The 16,779-nt window shown below is 46.6% G+C and overlaps 1 long non-coding RNA gene across 1 annotated transcript in view; it reads left to right on the plus strand.

Annotated features, from left to right (window-relative positions):
- Positions 1-4,745: 4,745 nt before the first annotated feature.
- Positions 4,746-16,779, plus strand: part of LOC132216339 (uncharacterized) — a 41,161-nt gene continuing 29,127 nt past the window's right edge. The window contains exons 1-3 of the long non-coding RNA XR_009448734.1: positions 4,746-4,828; positions 9,900-10,031; positions 10,217-10,368. This is a non-coding gene — a long non-coding RNA (uncharacterized LOC132216339). The remainder of the gene's footprint in view (positions 4,829-9,899; positions 10,032-10,216; positions 10,369-16,779) is intronic.

Genomic DNA, 16,779 nt, shown 5'->3' on the forward strand with positions numbered 1-16,779 from the left:
GGGCACATGCACTGGTTTTAGGCTTGATCCCCAGTGGGGGGCATGCAGAAGACAGCTTGATTGATGATTCTCGCTCCTGGTTTATAGGTCGACGCTCAACCTATACAGAGGCAGAGGGAAGGAGAGAGAGAAAGGAGAGAGAAATCAATTTTTTCCTTTTTCTCTTTTCAGTGTGGGGTCTGGTAGCAGAAACAATGAGTCAGAACAGACTTCTAGGAAGAGGGTAGAGGTCTGCAGGTTGCCAAAGAAGTGAACCATTGACCACACTATTTTTTTTAAATAAAATTTTATTTATGGATTGAGAGAGAGAGAGAGAGAGAGAGAGAGAGAGAGAGAGAGAGAGAGGTGGATCTGTGGTTCTACTTATTTATGCATTCATTGGTTGAGTCTTGTATGTGCCCTTGGGGTGTGGGGAAGATGCTCTACCTACTGAGCTACCTACCTGGCAAGGACTGACCCCACTCTTTCCATAGTCCTGGTAGGATTGTGAAGGAAATAGCCATGTTGTTCTGATCACCTCCTGGTCACGCCATTGGTGAGGGAGGGACACCCCACCTTAAGTAGTATGAGATGACCCCATGCACAGCACCCACCACTGCACAGACCAGATGGACAGCAGTATCTAATCATATATATTGACAGCCCAGGGGAGGAGGCCTTCTCACCCCACCCAGGCCCCCCTGGGGTGCACTCAGGAGCAGAGCGAGTAAGCTGGCGCTGGAGGAGGCAGGCTTGGAGCAACAAGGGAGGAAGTGTGCCCGGTTCTCTTAGCTTGATAGGAAATGATGAAAATTCATGAGGTTGATGCAGGAAATGATGAAAATTCATGAGGTTGATGCAGGACATAAATACATAAACCCCAGGAGAGTTGCCAAGGTCTTTGTGGTTAGCATTAAGAACCTCCAATGCCTGGAAGAGAAAAAACGCAATGTGCATCTCTCCTGCTGACTGACTGCATTATGGACCCAGTGTAAGTACCCAAGAAACTTCCCTTTAGTCTTGTTTTTCATCTTGCTTTATCGAAGTATAATTTACATATTACAAAATCTACCTGTTTGATGTATACAGAACTTTGTAGGAAGAAATGATAAAGATCTAAATCAGTGGCAAGATATCCATGTGTGTGGTGAGGAGACAACACTGTTGAGATGCCAGTACTCCCCAAATTGATCTTACTTCTGCCCTTTCCTCTTTTCCTTCTAGTACTTCCATTATGTGTATGTTGTTCTATTGATGGTGTCCCACAGGTCTTTGAGGTTCTGTTCATTTTTCTTCCTTCTTCTTTTCAGATTGGATACTTTTATTCACTTATCAAGTTTGCCAACATTTTTTTTTTTGCTAGTTCAGATCTGCATTTGAGTCCCTCTACTGAGTTTTTAATTTTCATCATCACACTTTTAAACTCCGAAATTTTCATTTGGTTCTTTGAACATTTTTTTATCTTCACCCAGGGATATGTTTACTGATTTTAGAGGGAAAAGGAGAGAGAGAGAGAGAGAGAGAGAGAGAGAGAGAGAGAGAGAGAGAGAGAAAGAGAGAGAGAAACATCAATGTGAGAACATCAATCATCGATTAAACCCGCAACCTGTGTATGTGCCCTGATCGGAAATCAAACCTGCCACCTCTTGGTGTATGAGCATAACGGTCCAACCAACTAAGCCACACTGGCCAGGGAGCTTTTCATTCTTAACATATGCTGTCTGGTTTGAATCTGGTAACCAAACTATGGATCAAAATTAATGGTATTTTCATTTTATAGATGAGAAGACAGGGCCAGCGCAGTTAAAATCTTTCCCCAAGGTTGTCCAAGCCAGAAAATGCATGAAGCAGGCCTGGATTCTAAGGTTCCTGACCAAGCTGTCTAAAGGAGGGCCCTCCTTCTCGCAGGGCACAGGGAGAGACCACCCATAAAGCCAGGGGAGAGGATACCATGTGGGCCTTCGTCAAGTCCGCTGTAAAATGGGAAACCACTTTTAGGAACAGCTTCCCAGTTTTTTATTTTCATTCATTTATTTATTGTGGACACATTTTATAAGGTTTTATTTGAGCCAAATTAACAATGTTATGCTGAGGAACAAGATCACAAATGGTTCCGCCTCCCAGTTTTTTCGAACAGCTTTATAGTAAGGGAAGTCACCTGTCACACATTTATTGATTTAAGGTGTACAATTCAATGGTCTTTGGCCTATTCATAGTTGTGCAGTCATCATCTCAATCAATTTTAGAACTGCTCCATTCCCTGCAAGAGAAAGCCAGTCCCCATCATTAGTTCTCCACTTCTAACCTCCCAGGCTTTGGCAAGCATTGGTCGACTTTGTCTTTATAGACTTGCCTATTTTGGACATTTTATATAAATGGAATCATAGCACATGTATTGGTGCCTGTTTTCTTTCACTTAGCATACTGTCTTCAAGGTTTATTCATGTGGCATGTATGATTATGTCATTTAAAAATATATTTTATTGATTTTTTAGAGAGAGAGTGAAAGAGAAAGGGAGAGAGAAACATTGATATGAGGGATAAACACCCATTGGCTGCCTGTTGCACGCTCCCTACTGGGGATTGAACCTGCAACTTGTGCATGTGCGCTGACTGGGAATCAAACCTTTAGGTGCATAGATGATGCCCAAACCATCTGAGCCACACTGGCCAGAGCATTTCATTCTTTTTATTTTTACAAATAATATATTTTTATTGATTTGAGTGAGAAAGAGGGAGGGAGAGAGAGATAGAAACATCAATAATGAGAGAGACTCATTGATGGGCTGCCTCCTCCATACCCCCTACTGGGGATTGAGCCTGCAATTTGGGCATGTGCCCTGACAGGGAATCGAACTGTGGCCTCCGGTTCACAGGTTGATGCTCAACCACTGAGCTATGCCAGCCAGGCTCTTTACAAATTTTAAATTGTGGAATAATATTCAATTGTATGGATATACCACTGTTAACTTTCCCAACAGATCTCCCCAGTTCCTGGCATAGAGTACCTAAATATCTGGGAATGTTCTGGGTGATGGGATTATGTTTTGTTTTACTCGGTGACTCTTGGTGGGCTCCTGAGTGAGGTATGGTCACCAGAAAGACCAAGCCATGCTTAGAGGCTTGAAATCTCAGCCCCAACCCCAGTCTCCAGGAAGGGGAGAGGGCCTGGAAATGGAATGTATGATGGATCATGCCTATATGTGGTGCAGTCTCCATAAAAGTCCCAAAAGTACAGGGTTTGGGGAGCTTCTGGGTGGTGATCATATGTTAGGGTAGGAAGAATGTCTCGCTGGGAGAGGGCATGGAAGCCCCGCACTTTCTCCCATAAACCCCATGTCTTCCATTTGGATGTTCGTCTGTATCCTTTATCATATCCTTTTTTTAAATTTATTTTTTATTTTTATTTTTGTTAATCTTCACCCGAAGATATTTTCCCATTGATTTATAGGGAGAATGGAAGAGAGAGAGAAGGACAGAAACATCGATGTGAGAGAAACACATCAATTGGTTGCCTCCTGAAGGAGCCCTGTTAGGGCTCAGGCTGGGGAGAAGCCTGCAACCAAGGTCCGTACCCTTGACCAGAATCAAACCTGGGACCCTTTGTTCTGTAGGCCGATGCTCTATCCACTGAGCCAAACTGGCTAGGGCTCTCATATCCTTTTTATAATTAAATGTAAGTAAACTGCTTTCCCAAGTTCTGTGAGCTGCTCTAGCAAATAACTTAAACCCAGCCAGGGGTCATGGTTGCCTTCCACACATGTCAGGCAAGGGCTAGGTATCAAGCCTGCAATGGAGGTATGTGCTCTTGTCCAGATTGAACCCGAGACCCTTCAGTCCTTGGGCCTACGCTCTACTCACTGAGCCAAACCAGGTAGGGCAGCTGGGTGTTTTAACTCACCCTGTGCCTTTGAGGAGTTCCCTGAGCCTCATTTTCCTCCTTAGTGGAGAGTTGTATGGCTGTATTCTCACACTTTTCTGAGCCTCTGACAGGCGAGCTGGTTCGGCTTCTGATATGGAGTCTACAGTCAAGAAATAAAATGGATTCTGTTATTTTTTTTTAAAACTTATTTTATTTATTAATTTTAGTATTTTTTTTAAATATTTTTTTTATTGATTTTAGAGAGGAAGGGAGAGGGAGAGCGAGAGAAACATCAATGATGAGAGAGAATCACAGATTGGCTGCCTCCTGCACGTCCCCTCGTGGGTATTGAGCCTGCAACCTGAGCATATGTCTTGACTGGAATTTGAACTGTGATCTCCTGGTTTACAGGTCAATGCTCAACCACTGAGCCATGCTGGCAGGGCCATTTTAGTATTTTTTTAATTAAAAAATTTTAATGTTGACATTATTGCAGGTGTCCCCCTCCCCTCTTTTCCTACCTCCACCCTCCCACTCCCTTGGCCTTTATCAAGTTATTGCCCATATCCATGGGGTTGAACACCCTGTGAGAGCAGATCGTCCCTTTCATCTTTCCCTCTCCCTTTTGCCTGGTCATGAAACACTAAAAGAAAGGGATTTTACAAACATCTTTGCCTCATTTGAGATGCATTTTACGCTATTGAGACTCAGGGACATGAAGCCATGAGCCAATGTCCTGTGGTTTCTGCTGAGAGATAATCTTGAACTTTATGCTCTCAGGCTTAGGAACACACATGCACGGCTCTGGGGAGGTTGATTCTTATCCGGTTGCAGGGGGTGGTGTGAGGGAACCATGTTGTATAAGAAGGCGACAGAGGCTGACGTTCACCAGTCACGGGAAGGCCAGCACCATGGTACCGAACGTGGGAATGTTTCTCATGTGCACTGGTGCCTATGTATTTCTCCAAGTGGGCCATGTGAATGCAGGTAAGGGAGGGGAGAGGGGCTGGGAGTGGGTGGAAGAAAGTGCACCAGAAATGGGTTGAATGGTAAAATTAATAATAATCTATACTAATAAAAGGGTAATATGCTAATTAGCTTGGGAGACTTTCCATGGGACCTTCGAGATATCCTTCCAGACAAAGCCATGGTGATGGAGCCAAGTCAGAGGCAGTTAGGGCTATCAGGCTGGCGGGGGCAGGGTGGGCATCATTTAGGGGTGAGCAAGCCAACAGTGTTGGGGGAAGTTGGGTGTGAGTAGGCTGGCAGGGGAGCAGTTGGGTGCAAGCACCATCAGCAGGGGGTCAATTGGGGGCAATCAGGCTGGCAGGGGGGCAGTTGGGGGCGATCAGGTCATCAATGGGGGGCAAATAGGGGTGATCAGGCTGGCAGGCAGTGTAGTTAGGGGTGATTAGGCAGGCAGGCAGGTGAGTGGTTAGGAGCCAGTGGTCCTGGATTGAGAGAGGATGTCCGACTTCCCTGTGGGATCGAGCCTAAACTGGCAGTCGGACTTCCCCAAGGAGTCCCAGATTGGAGAGAGTGCAGGTCGGGTTGAATGACACTTCCTGTGCCATGCACAAATTTTGTGCACCAGGCCACTAGTATTAATAATAATCCTATGTAATAAAAGCCCAGTGAGCATAATGGCAGAACGACCAGAATGACTGCTCAACCAGTCACTATGAGGTACACTGACTACCTTTCAGTCCCTTTCTCTAGCCAGCAGGCTGCGTTCATCGATGGCGAACGGGGACCTGGGGTGGGAGGCGGGGGATGTGGGTGGTGCCATACCAAGGTCCCTGCTCGGCCGGTCACCCCACACACAGGGAGGGACCTCTTGGTCCCTCCCCTGGCTATCAGGCTCCCATTGCTGAATGGCGAATGGGGAGCTGGGGTGGGTGGTGGCAGGAGGTGGGGCTGGCTGCCAGCAGCCTGGGAAGATGGTCCTGGTCACAGGCTAGGCCTGGAGACTCTGCCCATGCACGATTTTGTGCGCCGGGCCTCTAGTAAATAATAATAATGTTCTTGAGTGTGCCTCAAGGGCCAAACACTGTTTTTTATAATCCTCACCTGAGGGCTGCGGGGGCGGGGGGGGGGGGGAGAGAGAGAAAGAGAGAGAGAGAGAGAGAGAGAGAGAGAGAGAGAGAGAGAGAGACATTAATGCAAGAGAGAAACATTGATTGGTTGCCTTCTGTATGGGCCCCAACTGGGGACTGAACCCACTACCTACATATGTGCCCTGACTGGGAATTGAACCCTTGACCCTTTGGTGCATGGGACAATGCTCCAAATAACTGAGCCACATTGCCCAGGGTGGCCAAACTCTATTAAGACCTTTTTTTTTTTTTTTTTTTTAAAAACAGGTTCAGGAACCGATACAATGACTCTCTCTCTTTTTTTTAAAAAAATATATTTTATTGATTTTTTACAGAGAGGAAGGGAGAGGGATAGAGAGTCAAAAACATTGATGAGAGAGAAACATCGATCATCTGTCTCCTCCACGCCCCCTACTGGGGATGTGCTGGCAACCAAGGTATATGCTCTTGACTGGAATCGAACCTGGGACCCTTTAGTCCAAAGGCCGACGCTCTATCCACCGAGCCAAACTGGTCAGGCAAAGAACTTGTTTTTTTTAAACAAGTCTCTGAAATGTAAGCCTAGTCAGTCTGAATCAAAAGCTCATAGTGTTATTAACTATTGATCTCCACAACAGCTGCCTCATTCCTAAATTTGCTTTCCAGTATTCCAGACATGGGCCCCTACACACAAGGTTTTACATATTGTTCACAGTCAGTTTTTGATATAAATAGGGGTACATGTTCGGGATAACAGGGAAGCCATATTGTCAGGGCACATGCACCATTAATGTGGTATAGGTTGAGTCCCATTTGGCCATTTAACCCTTAGCGTTCAGTATGATTGCAATGAGAAATTGTAAGATTTTTACTCATCTGGTATGTCTTGCAGCCTTCTACTGTACCCGTTTCTATTAGAATGGCCTTCAAACTGTAAAGAAAATACAGTATTGCCAACTATAATCACTATGTTGTAGAGAAGATCCACGGAGCTTACACTTGGTGTTCTTACCACAGTACAAAATTATAATGTTTTAATGTGAAAAAATTTAGGGGCAGAGCAGTTGTGCCATCAAATGGACTCAGACCATCCCCATCCATCTCTCTTCTCCTCCACCCATCTCCTCTACTCCTGTATTTTTTACAGCTCAGTTACAGCCTGGGACTATCTGTCCTCCAATTATCTCAGACTAGTGACCTGGTGCATGAATCCATGCACATTGAAAGGAAATTAATTAGAAGAAATATTTTAATATTGCTATTTGCCCTTTCTCTATAATAGAAGTGTCAACCAAATTCATGATCGATAATGACAGATGGAAACACATGTGTGTGAGTGACGCCAGCAAGGGCTTTATATGTATTGCACATGTGTGAGTCAACTTACCCTTTTATGTATATAGAATAAACTTGCTTAATTAGACCTGCTTTCTTATTTAGCTAACTTTTTTTCCAGCCCAGTGCGGCAACCCAACTTTTCTTTTAGGTAATTGTCAGCAACACAGCAGTAAATATCAACACAAAGCAGATTATTATTGTAGATCATGCAGGGAAAATAAAGGGTGAAATATTTAACTGCAGGAGTGTTTGTCTATATTCTGTGCAGTGAGAAAACCTGAATTCATTTTCAAGGTCCACCATTTCTTACTTCTTTTCATTCGGGTCAAGTTTCTAAGCTTTCTAAATCTCCGTTTTCTGGCTAATGAAAAGAAAATAGGATTCCACTGAGTCTCCTATATACCTACACCTGGACTTCTGTGGGGATCAAATGAGATGAGGCACGGGAAAACACTTCACAAACATTTGGTTACAGTGTAAAGTGTTTCCACCTGGCTATAAAGCAAGTCGTGTTCCTGGGCTGAAGAAACTGCAAGGAGGTTAGTCATCACTAGGGCGAGCAAGCGGGGCCTTTCTATGTGAAGTCATTACCAGGTGCCCACACTACCGTTTCTGGGCAGGTCTGGGCTGTGGGCTGCATTTTGTGCCATGGGGTCTCAGCAGCATCAGCTGCAATTTGGTGGGCTGTCCTCTGGGGTGGTGGCCGGGCCTGTGTTCCATTTGGTGGAAGTCAGGTGTTGTTTTGTGAGCTCCAGGTACAGGGTGCCTTTTCTCTGTGCATCACAGCAACTCCTGCATTGAGCGTCTGCCCCTGGTGGTTAGTGCGTTTCATAGCAACCTGTTGAATGGTGGGAAGGTCACTTAGCTTATTAGCCATATATATACTAGAGGCCCAGTGCATGACATTCATGCACGGTGTGGGGAGTTCCCACAGCCCGGTCTGTACCCTCTCACAATCCTGAACCCCTTGGGGGATGTCCTGCTGATTTAGGCCCAATCTGTAGTAGATTGGGCCTAAACCAGCAGTTGGACATCCCTCTTGCAATCTGGGACCACTGGCTCCTAACTACTCACCTGCATGACTGTGTGATTGCCCCTAACCACTCTCCTGCCTGCCTGATGGCTCCTAATTACTTGCCAGCCTGATTTTTGCCAACTGCTCACCATCACTCCTAACTGCCTCTGCTTTCCTGACTGATCACCCTTAACCAGTCTTCCTACCTGCCTGATGCCCCTAATTGCTCACCTGCCTTCCTGATCGTCTCTAACGGCTCTCCTGCCTGCCTGATCACCCCTAATCCTTCTGCCTGCCTCCTTGATTGCCCCTGACTGTTCGCCTGCTTGGTTACCTCTAACTGCCTTTGCCTCGGCCCCTGCCATGGTGGCTTCATCCGTATGGGCATCCAGAATGATGTCCAGAAGGTTGTTCAGCTGTCTGGTCTAATTAGCATATTACACTTTTATTATTATAGATCAGCAATGTTGGAAAATAATGAAAACAAAAGCAACAATCCAATTAAACAAACTAATGTTAGGTGGCAAGAGCGATCAGCATTCTTCAAAGGTATTCTACATGCATGGGCTAAGTCTCCCCTCTCAGTAATGGGCGGGGGGCACCCTCCTCTCCCACTCCCCCCAGGTCTCTAGTCATTAAGGTCAAGCCCCTGGTAGATAGTGGGGCTGGGGTCTCAGGATCAGGCCTCATTCCAAGGGATGGTGTTCTACTCAGGGAGCCTGTCCAAGAAGCACAGGCAGCACTGGGTGGGGGCAGAGGTTATTCAAACAGAAATAGGCACATGAGTTACAAAGAGGTGAGCTTTGCCACCAGTAAATTCAGTGGTGCAGCTGAGAGAATTCATTCAAGCCAAAGACGCCTTGGCCACGAAGCCCTCTCTGGTTTCCATAGTTTTCTTCTTCAACCTATTCAAGTGCCAAAGTCAGGGCACGCTGGAACTCATGTTGTTACCCCGTGAATGTGGCTTGTTATTGGGCTTCTGAATGGTGTGAGGCAGATTATTAATGATAATAAGAAGACATCACCTGTGTTCATAGATGTGACATGGACTTAGATTTTTGGTGTTGAATCAGGTGAAGCAGAAGCTCCAGACACAACAAATCTGCAGGGTATAAATGATCCTAGCCCTGGCCAGGTGACTCAGTTGTTTGGAGGATCAGCAAAAGGTTGTGGGTTCGATTTGGTGTCAGGTCACATACTTATAGGTTGCAGGTTTGATCCCCAGTCAGGATGTGTACAGGAGTCAACTGAGGGATGTTTATCTTTGTCTCTCTCTCCCTCTCTTCTGTGTCTAAAAACCAGTAAAAACATATCCTTGGGTAAGGATTAAAAGAAAGTATAATCCTAAATCAGGCTGCTTTGTGGTCTGGTGTGCTTCTCTGTCTCCTGGAACTCCATGCCCACTAGAAATAAATGTCTCTGGGTATACAATGTCATGGGACATTAAAACTGTCACAGGACAGGCACCAGGCCATATGGATCTGGACACCCCTGGTGCTTAGCAGGGGGTATGGATGCGCAGGCCCTTCATCGGGCTGCATTGTTTTGAACAGAAATGTCGCCAGAATCACTGCAGAGCTCATGATGCCTTAGAGCTGTGAGGAGAACAATGCCTGCTTCATTTTTTTAGTGGCATCCTGTGTTTTCCCGTTTACCTATCAAGGCAAGACGTATTTTGATTGCACTCTCCAGAATGCTTTATACCGCTGGTGTTCTCTAGAAGAAAAATATTCAGGGAAATGGAAATATTGCACAAAGAATGGTAAGCATGCTGCTTTTCCTCATGTGAGGAGCATGTGGGGGATTTCCATAATTGACTCCCAGGTCGGAGCCTCAATCATCTCCTCAACCAGCCCCCTGTGTTCCATTCACACCCCCTTTCTCTTGCTAAGACTAACATAACCTCACCAAAGCTAATTTTCTAAACCTTTTTGTTCTGCTTTTCAGACCGTACCTCATGTTTCTTCCCTTTTACCTATAAGAACAAATTGTATCACAGCTGCACAACCGATGGGGGTTTATTTAGAATTTGGTGCTCAGTCACTGCAAACTACGACAAGGATGAAGCTTGGAGGGACTGCTAATAGTAGTAATACAGGGTAAGAGCGACTGGGGAGGAGGAGAAAAGACAGGGATGAGTAGGGAAGGACAGTCTGGATAGAGAAAAGGAGTCAGGTGATGTGGAGAGGACAGAGGAGACCTGAAGGGGTGCGGGGAGGAGAGAGGGGGAGAGGAAGAAGGGCAAAGAGCAGAGGTTTGGACAGGGAAAAAAAGGGAGCAGAAATGAAAAGAGTAAAAGACAAACACGGAAAGCAAAAGATGGAGAGAGGAGAGTTCGAAAAGGAAGAAGAAACAGAGTTTGTAGATAAGACATGGAAGGAAGGATTGGGGAGGATTAGGGGTAAGATAAGGTAGAGGGAGAGAAGGCAGGAGAGGAAGAGAGAGTGCAATGCACAGTCTTTTGAGGGAGTGTGAGAGAGCCGGAGTAGCGCTGGGGGAGAGCAGGGAGAAACGGAGGAAAGAAACACTGCATGGGGCTGATTGGAAGAAATCAATAGAACTCATTCACATTGACATCAAGAGCGTGTTTCATGTCCCTAGAGTGACCCTATCCACAGTCATGGATACAGTCAAGCCTTTGAACCCAAAGCACAGAAAACCAAGACATCTCAAGCATGGAGGGCATACCCTGAGTGGCAGAGGTGACATCCTGTCACTGCAACTGGAGTCCCCCTCACCGGGCAATAAAACGTTTTATCTCCAGGTGTGACTTTGTTGTCCTTTCCCGAAAGAAACCATCTTTCAGGTGGGGGGCAGTCTGCATGACCAGCTGGATCACACAGGATCTTCACATACAGCCCTCTCCTCCTACAAACCCTGTAGCATCAGCACACATCATAGCTGTCCTTTCTGTGGGCTTGACTGAATGGCAAAGGTGTGGGGAGGCCGCTGGGGCAGGAGGGGTCCTGAGGCCAGAGAGGGCTGGTGCCTGCCATAGACAGTTTGTCTTTCCTGACTTCACTAAAACGTTATTTCTTTCTGGAGATATTCTCTGACCCCTCAAGGAGAAGGATCTCTGGTCATGTTCTCCCAGCCTTTCACTCTCTACATGCAACTCAACTGCCCATTTCCCAGGGGGACTCTAATCTTTGGGAAGACAAGCTGGACTGTGTTGTTTGTCCTGGCATCTGTCCTAAGTGCAGAAACTGACACATACTTGGCTCTCAGACACTTTTAAAGGCATATATTGTAGAAACAGTCTTTCAGTGAATAGTTGGGTGGGAATGAGACACAAATTCACAGGTGCTAAAAATAAAGGGCCTGGAAGCCGGAGCCTAACCTGTGTTCTGGGACCTGAGCAGCCCAGGGAGAGATTTAACAGTGGCTGTGGGAGCTTTTAGTCACTAGTGAAGTCACCACTCATGGCCTATATAATGTTGGGGTTAGTAATTGAGACTATAACTTAAATGGAGTCATCATAAGAACTATCCAATTAAGGAACTTAGAAAATCTCTTGTGTTCCCACAGAAACAAGAAAGAAGCTTGTCATTATCAATGGATTATAAGGAAACATTTATTCAAGAACATATACTAAGTATTAGTAAGAACAGCAGATCTGTGCCATCTGACCTACGACCCCTTCCTCCCATGCCCACCCCCCATCCCAGCTCTGTATGTGGAAAGTAACTATGAGTGGGCAGAACCAAAAAGATAGGTTCCCCTTCTTTCACCTCCCAGTCAAGGACTATAGGTAGCATCACTTCCAGGGGGAAAGGCTGCCATTCTTACTCAACCCCAGAAGTCCATGTGTCAGAAGGTAATTTCAGGGAGGTGTGATTGACAGGTTAGGGACTTTTCCCTCCACCCAGATGTCACTCATTGGTTCCAGTGATAACAGGCTCAGAATACTGGGCTCTCTGTCACTTTGGCCCCAGCCTGTTTGTAGTGAAGATTTTCCACGTTGGGAGAAGCAAGCCATGAAGGCCAGGGTCTACTAACCCCTGCCCAGTTCCCTGTGTGTAAAGCAGAGGAGGGCCTTCTGAGAAAAGCCCTCCACTGTCCTTGCCTCCAGTTCTCAAGCTGTGGCTCAGAGACACAGGTAAGAACAGAGCTTTGCCTGGCTGGTGTGGCTCAGAGGTTGAGTCCTGACCCATGCACTAGGAGGTCACCGGGTCCATTCCCAGTCAGGGCACATGCCTGGGTTTCAGGTTCTATCCCCAGCAGAGGGCGTGCAGGAGGCAGCTGATTGATGTTGATGTTTCTCTCTAATCAATGTTCTATCTCTCTCCATCTCCCTCTCTCTCTCTAAAAATAAAAAAATCATTAAAAACACATTAAGAAGTGGCTTGACCTTAATGACTAGACACATGGGGGGAGTGGGAGGGGAAGGGTGCACCTGCCCCTCCCATTGCTGAGAGGGCAGACTTAGCCCATGCATGTAAAATACCTTTGAAGAATGCTGATCACGATTGCCACTTAACATTAGTTTGTTTGATTTGATTGTTGTTTTTGTTTTCATTATTTTCCAACATTGCTTATCTATAATAATGAAAGCATCCCTATGCTAATTAGGACGGACACCTGAACGAACTTCTGGATGTCATACTGGACGTACAACGGAAGAAGCCTCCATGGCAGGGGTTAAGTTAAAGGCATGTAGGGGCAATCAGGCAGGCAGGCGAGCAGTTAGTGGCAATCAAGTAGGCAGGTAGAACGGTCAGGGGTGATCAGGCAGGCAGGCGAGCCTTTAGAGGTGATCAAGAAGGCAGGTGAGCAGTTAGGGGCATCAGGCAGGTAGGCAGAGTGGTTAGGGGTGATCAGCCAGGCAAGCAGAGGCAGTTAGGGGTGATGGCAAGAAGTTAGGAGAAATTAGGCAGGCAAGTAATTAGGTGGGATCAGGCAGGCAGGAGAGTGGTTAGGAGCCAGGCATCCCAGATTGTGAGAGGGATGTCCGACTGCAGGTTTATGCCCCTCTGCAGCAGATTGGGCCTAAACCAGCAGGACATCGCCTAAGGGGTCCTGGGTTGTAGAGGGTGTATGCCGGGGTGAGGGAACTCCCCACATCCGTGCATGAAGGTCATGCACTGGGCCTCTAGTATATATGGCTATATATAGCAACCCGTCATAGCAACTCCATTCGACGGGTTGCTATGACATGCACCAAACACCAGGAGGCAGACGCTCAATGCAGGAGTTGCTGTGATGCACAGAGAAAAGGCACCATGGACCTGGAGCCCACAAAGCAACACTCGGCTCCCCCCAAGTGGAACACAGGCTCCGCCACCACCGTGCAGGGACAGCCCACCCAATCGCAGTTGATGCTGCCAAGACCCCATGGCAAACATGTAGCCCACAGCCCAGACCAGCCCTGAAATGGTCATTGTGCCACCGGGTAATGACGTCACATAGCAAGGCCCCACTTTCTCACCCTAGTGATGACTAGCCTCCTTACAGTTTCTTCAGCCCAGGAACACAACTTGCTTTATAGCCAGGTGGAAACACTTTACACTGTAATCAAATGTCTGTGAAGCATTTTCCCGTGCCTCATCTGATTTGATCCCCACAGAAGTCCTGGAGTAGGCAGATAGGAGACTCAGTGGAATCCTATTTTCTTTTCATTAGCCAGAAAATGGAGATTTAGAAAGCTTAGAAACTTGACCCGACTGAAAAGAAGTAAGAAATGGTCGACTTTGAAAATGACTTCATGTTTTCTCACTGCGCAGAATATAGTCAAACACTCCTGCAGTTAAATATTTCACCCTATGTTCTCCCTGTGTGATCTACAATAATAATCTGCTTTGTGTTGATATTTACTGCTGTGTTGCTGACAATTACCTAAAAGAGAAGTTGAGGTGCTTCTTTGGGCTGGAAAAAAAGTTTAGCTAAATCAGAAAGCAGGTCTAATTAAGCAAGTTTATTTTATATACATGAAAGGCTAAGTTGACCAACGCATATGCAATACATATAAAGCTCTTGCTGGCATCACTCACACTCATCTGTTTCCATCTGTCATTTTTGATCGTGAATTTGGTTGATACTTCTATTATAGAGAAAGGGCAAATAGCAATATTAAAATATTTCTTCTAATTAATTTCCTTTCAATATGCATGAATTCGTGCACCAGGCCACTACTCTGAGATAATTGCAGAGGACAGAGGGTCCCAGGCTGCAACTGAGCTAGAAAAAATACAGGGGGAGAGGAGATGGATGGAGGAGAAGAGAGATGGATGGGGATGGTCTGAGTCCATTTGATGGCACAAATGCTCTGCAGCTCTACCTTTTTTCACATTAAAACATTATAATTTTGTACTGTGGTAAGAACATCTAGTATAACCTCTGTGGATCTGCTGTACAACATAGTGACTATGGTTAGCAACACTGTATTATCTTCACAGTTTGAAGACCATTCTAATAGAAACGAGTACAATAGAAGGCTGCAAGACATACCTGATGAGTTAAGAATCTTGCACTTTCTTATTGCAATCATACTGACAACTTAGGGTTAAATAGCCAAATGGGACTCAACCCATACCACATTAATGGTGCATGTGCCCTGACAATATGGCTTCTCTGTTATCCCACACATGTACCCCTATTTACATCAAGAACTCACTGTGAACAATATATGAAACCTTGGGTAAATGGAGGGGCCCATGTCTGGAATACTGGAAAGCAAATTTAGGAATGAGGCAGTTGTTGTGAGTAAGACTGACTAGGTTTACACTTCAGAAACTTGTTTTAAAAAAACAAGTTCTTAATAGAATTTGGCCACCCTGGGCAATGTGGCTCAGTTAGTTGGAGCATTGTCCCATGCACCAAAGGGTCAAGGGTTCAGTTCTCAGTCAGGGCATATATATATAGGTAGTCAGTTCAGTCCCCAGTTGGGGCCCATACAGAAGGCAACCAATCAATGTTTCTCTGTCTCTCACTCTCTCTTTCCCTTCCCCTCTCTCTAACATCAATAAAAACATATCCTCGGGTGAGAGTTAAAAAAACACACACAGTGTTTGGCCCTTGAGGCACACTCAAGAACATTATTATTATTTACTAGATGCCCTGCTCACGAAATTGTGCGTGGGTAGAGTCCCCAGGCCTAGCCTGTGATCATGGCCATCTTCCCCAGCTCTGGCAGCCAGCCCCGCCCTCTGCCAACACCCACCCCAGTTCCCCGTTCTCCATCCAGCCAGGGGAGGGACAGAGAGGTCGGCTGTTCCCGCCCACTTGCCGGCCCCACCCCTGCCACTCGTCACCTTCTTTGTGTGGGGCGAATGCCCAGGGCGGCGACCTTGGCTTGGTGCCACCCGCATACCCCACCACCCACCCAAAGTCCCTCTTCACCATTGGTGACCGGAGTCTGCTGGCCCGAGAAAGGGACAGAGAGGTGGTTAGTGCACTTCATAGTGACTGGTTAAGCAGATGTTCTAGTCGTTCTGCCATTATGGTCTCTGGACTTTTATTAAATAGGATTATTAATAATACTAGTGGCCCGCTGTAAAAAATTCGTGCATGGCACGGGGGGTGTCCTTCAACCCGGCCTACACTGTCTCCAATCTGGGACCCTTTGGGGGGTGTTCGACTGCAAGTTTAAACTCAATCCCACAGGACATTTGGAAATCCCACTGGCAATCCAGGACCGCTGGCTCCTAACCACTCACCTGCCTGCATGCCTAATCTCTCTTAACCACTCTGCCTGTTGGCCTGATTACCCCTAACTGCCCCACCATTGTTGACCTGGTCATCCCCAACTTCCCCTCTTGCTGGCCTGATTGCCCCCAACTTACCCCCTGCTGATGGTGCTTGTACCCAACTGCTCCCACTGCCGGGCTACTCACCCCCAACTCCCCTCCCCCTGCCTGCTCGACCCAACTGCCCCCAACCCCACTGGCTTGCTCACCCCCAACTGACCCCCCCTTGCCGGCCAGATTGCCCCCAACTGTCCCTCACTGCCAAAATGCTCGCCCCCAACTGCCCTCCCCCCTCCGCCAGCCTGATGACCCCTAACTGCCTCTGCCTCAGCTCCGCCACCATGGCTTTGTCTGGAAGGATGTCTGGAAGGTCCCGCAGAAGGTCTCTCAATCTAATTAGCATATTATACTTTTATTAGTATAGATTATTATTAATTTTACTATTTAACCCATTTCTAGTGCACTTTCTTCCACCCCAGTCCCAGCCCCTCTCTCCTCCCTTACCTGCATTCACATGGCCCACTTGGAGAAATACATAGGCACCAGTGCACATGAGAAAGATTCCCACGTTCGGTACCATGGCTGCTGGCCTTCCCGTGACTGATGAACGTCAGCCTCTGTCGCCTTCTTATATAACATGCTTCCCTCACACCACCCCCTGCAAATGGATAAGAATCAATCTCCCCAGAGCTGTGCATGTGTGTTCCTAAGCCTGAGAGCATAAAGTTCAAGATTATCTCTCAGCTGAAACCACGGGACATTGGCTCATGGCTTCATGTCCCTGAGTCTCAATAGCTTAAAATGCATTAAAAACGAGGCAGAGAT

The sequence above is a fragment of the Myotis daubentonii genome, chromosome 15, assembly GCF_963259705.1.
Source record: "Myotis daubentonii chromosome 15, mMyoDau2.1, whole genome shotgun sequence".
In the NCBI taxonomy this organism is placed as follows: domain Eukaryota; kingdom Metazoa; phylum Chordata; class Mammalia; order Chiroptera; family Vespertilionidae; genus Myotis; species Myotis daubentonii.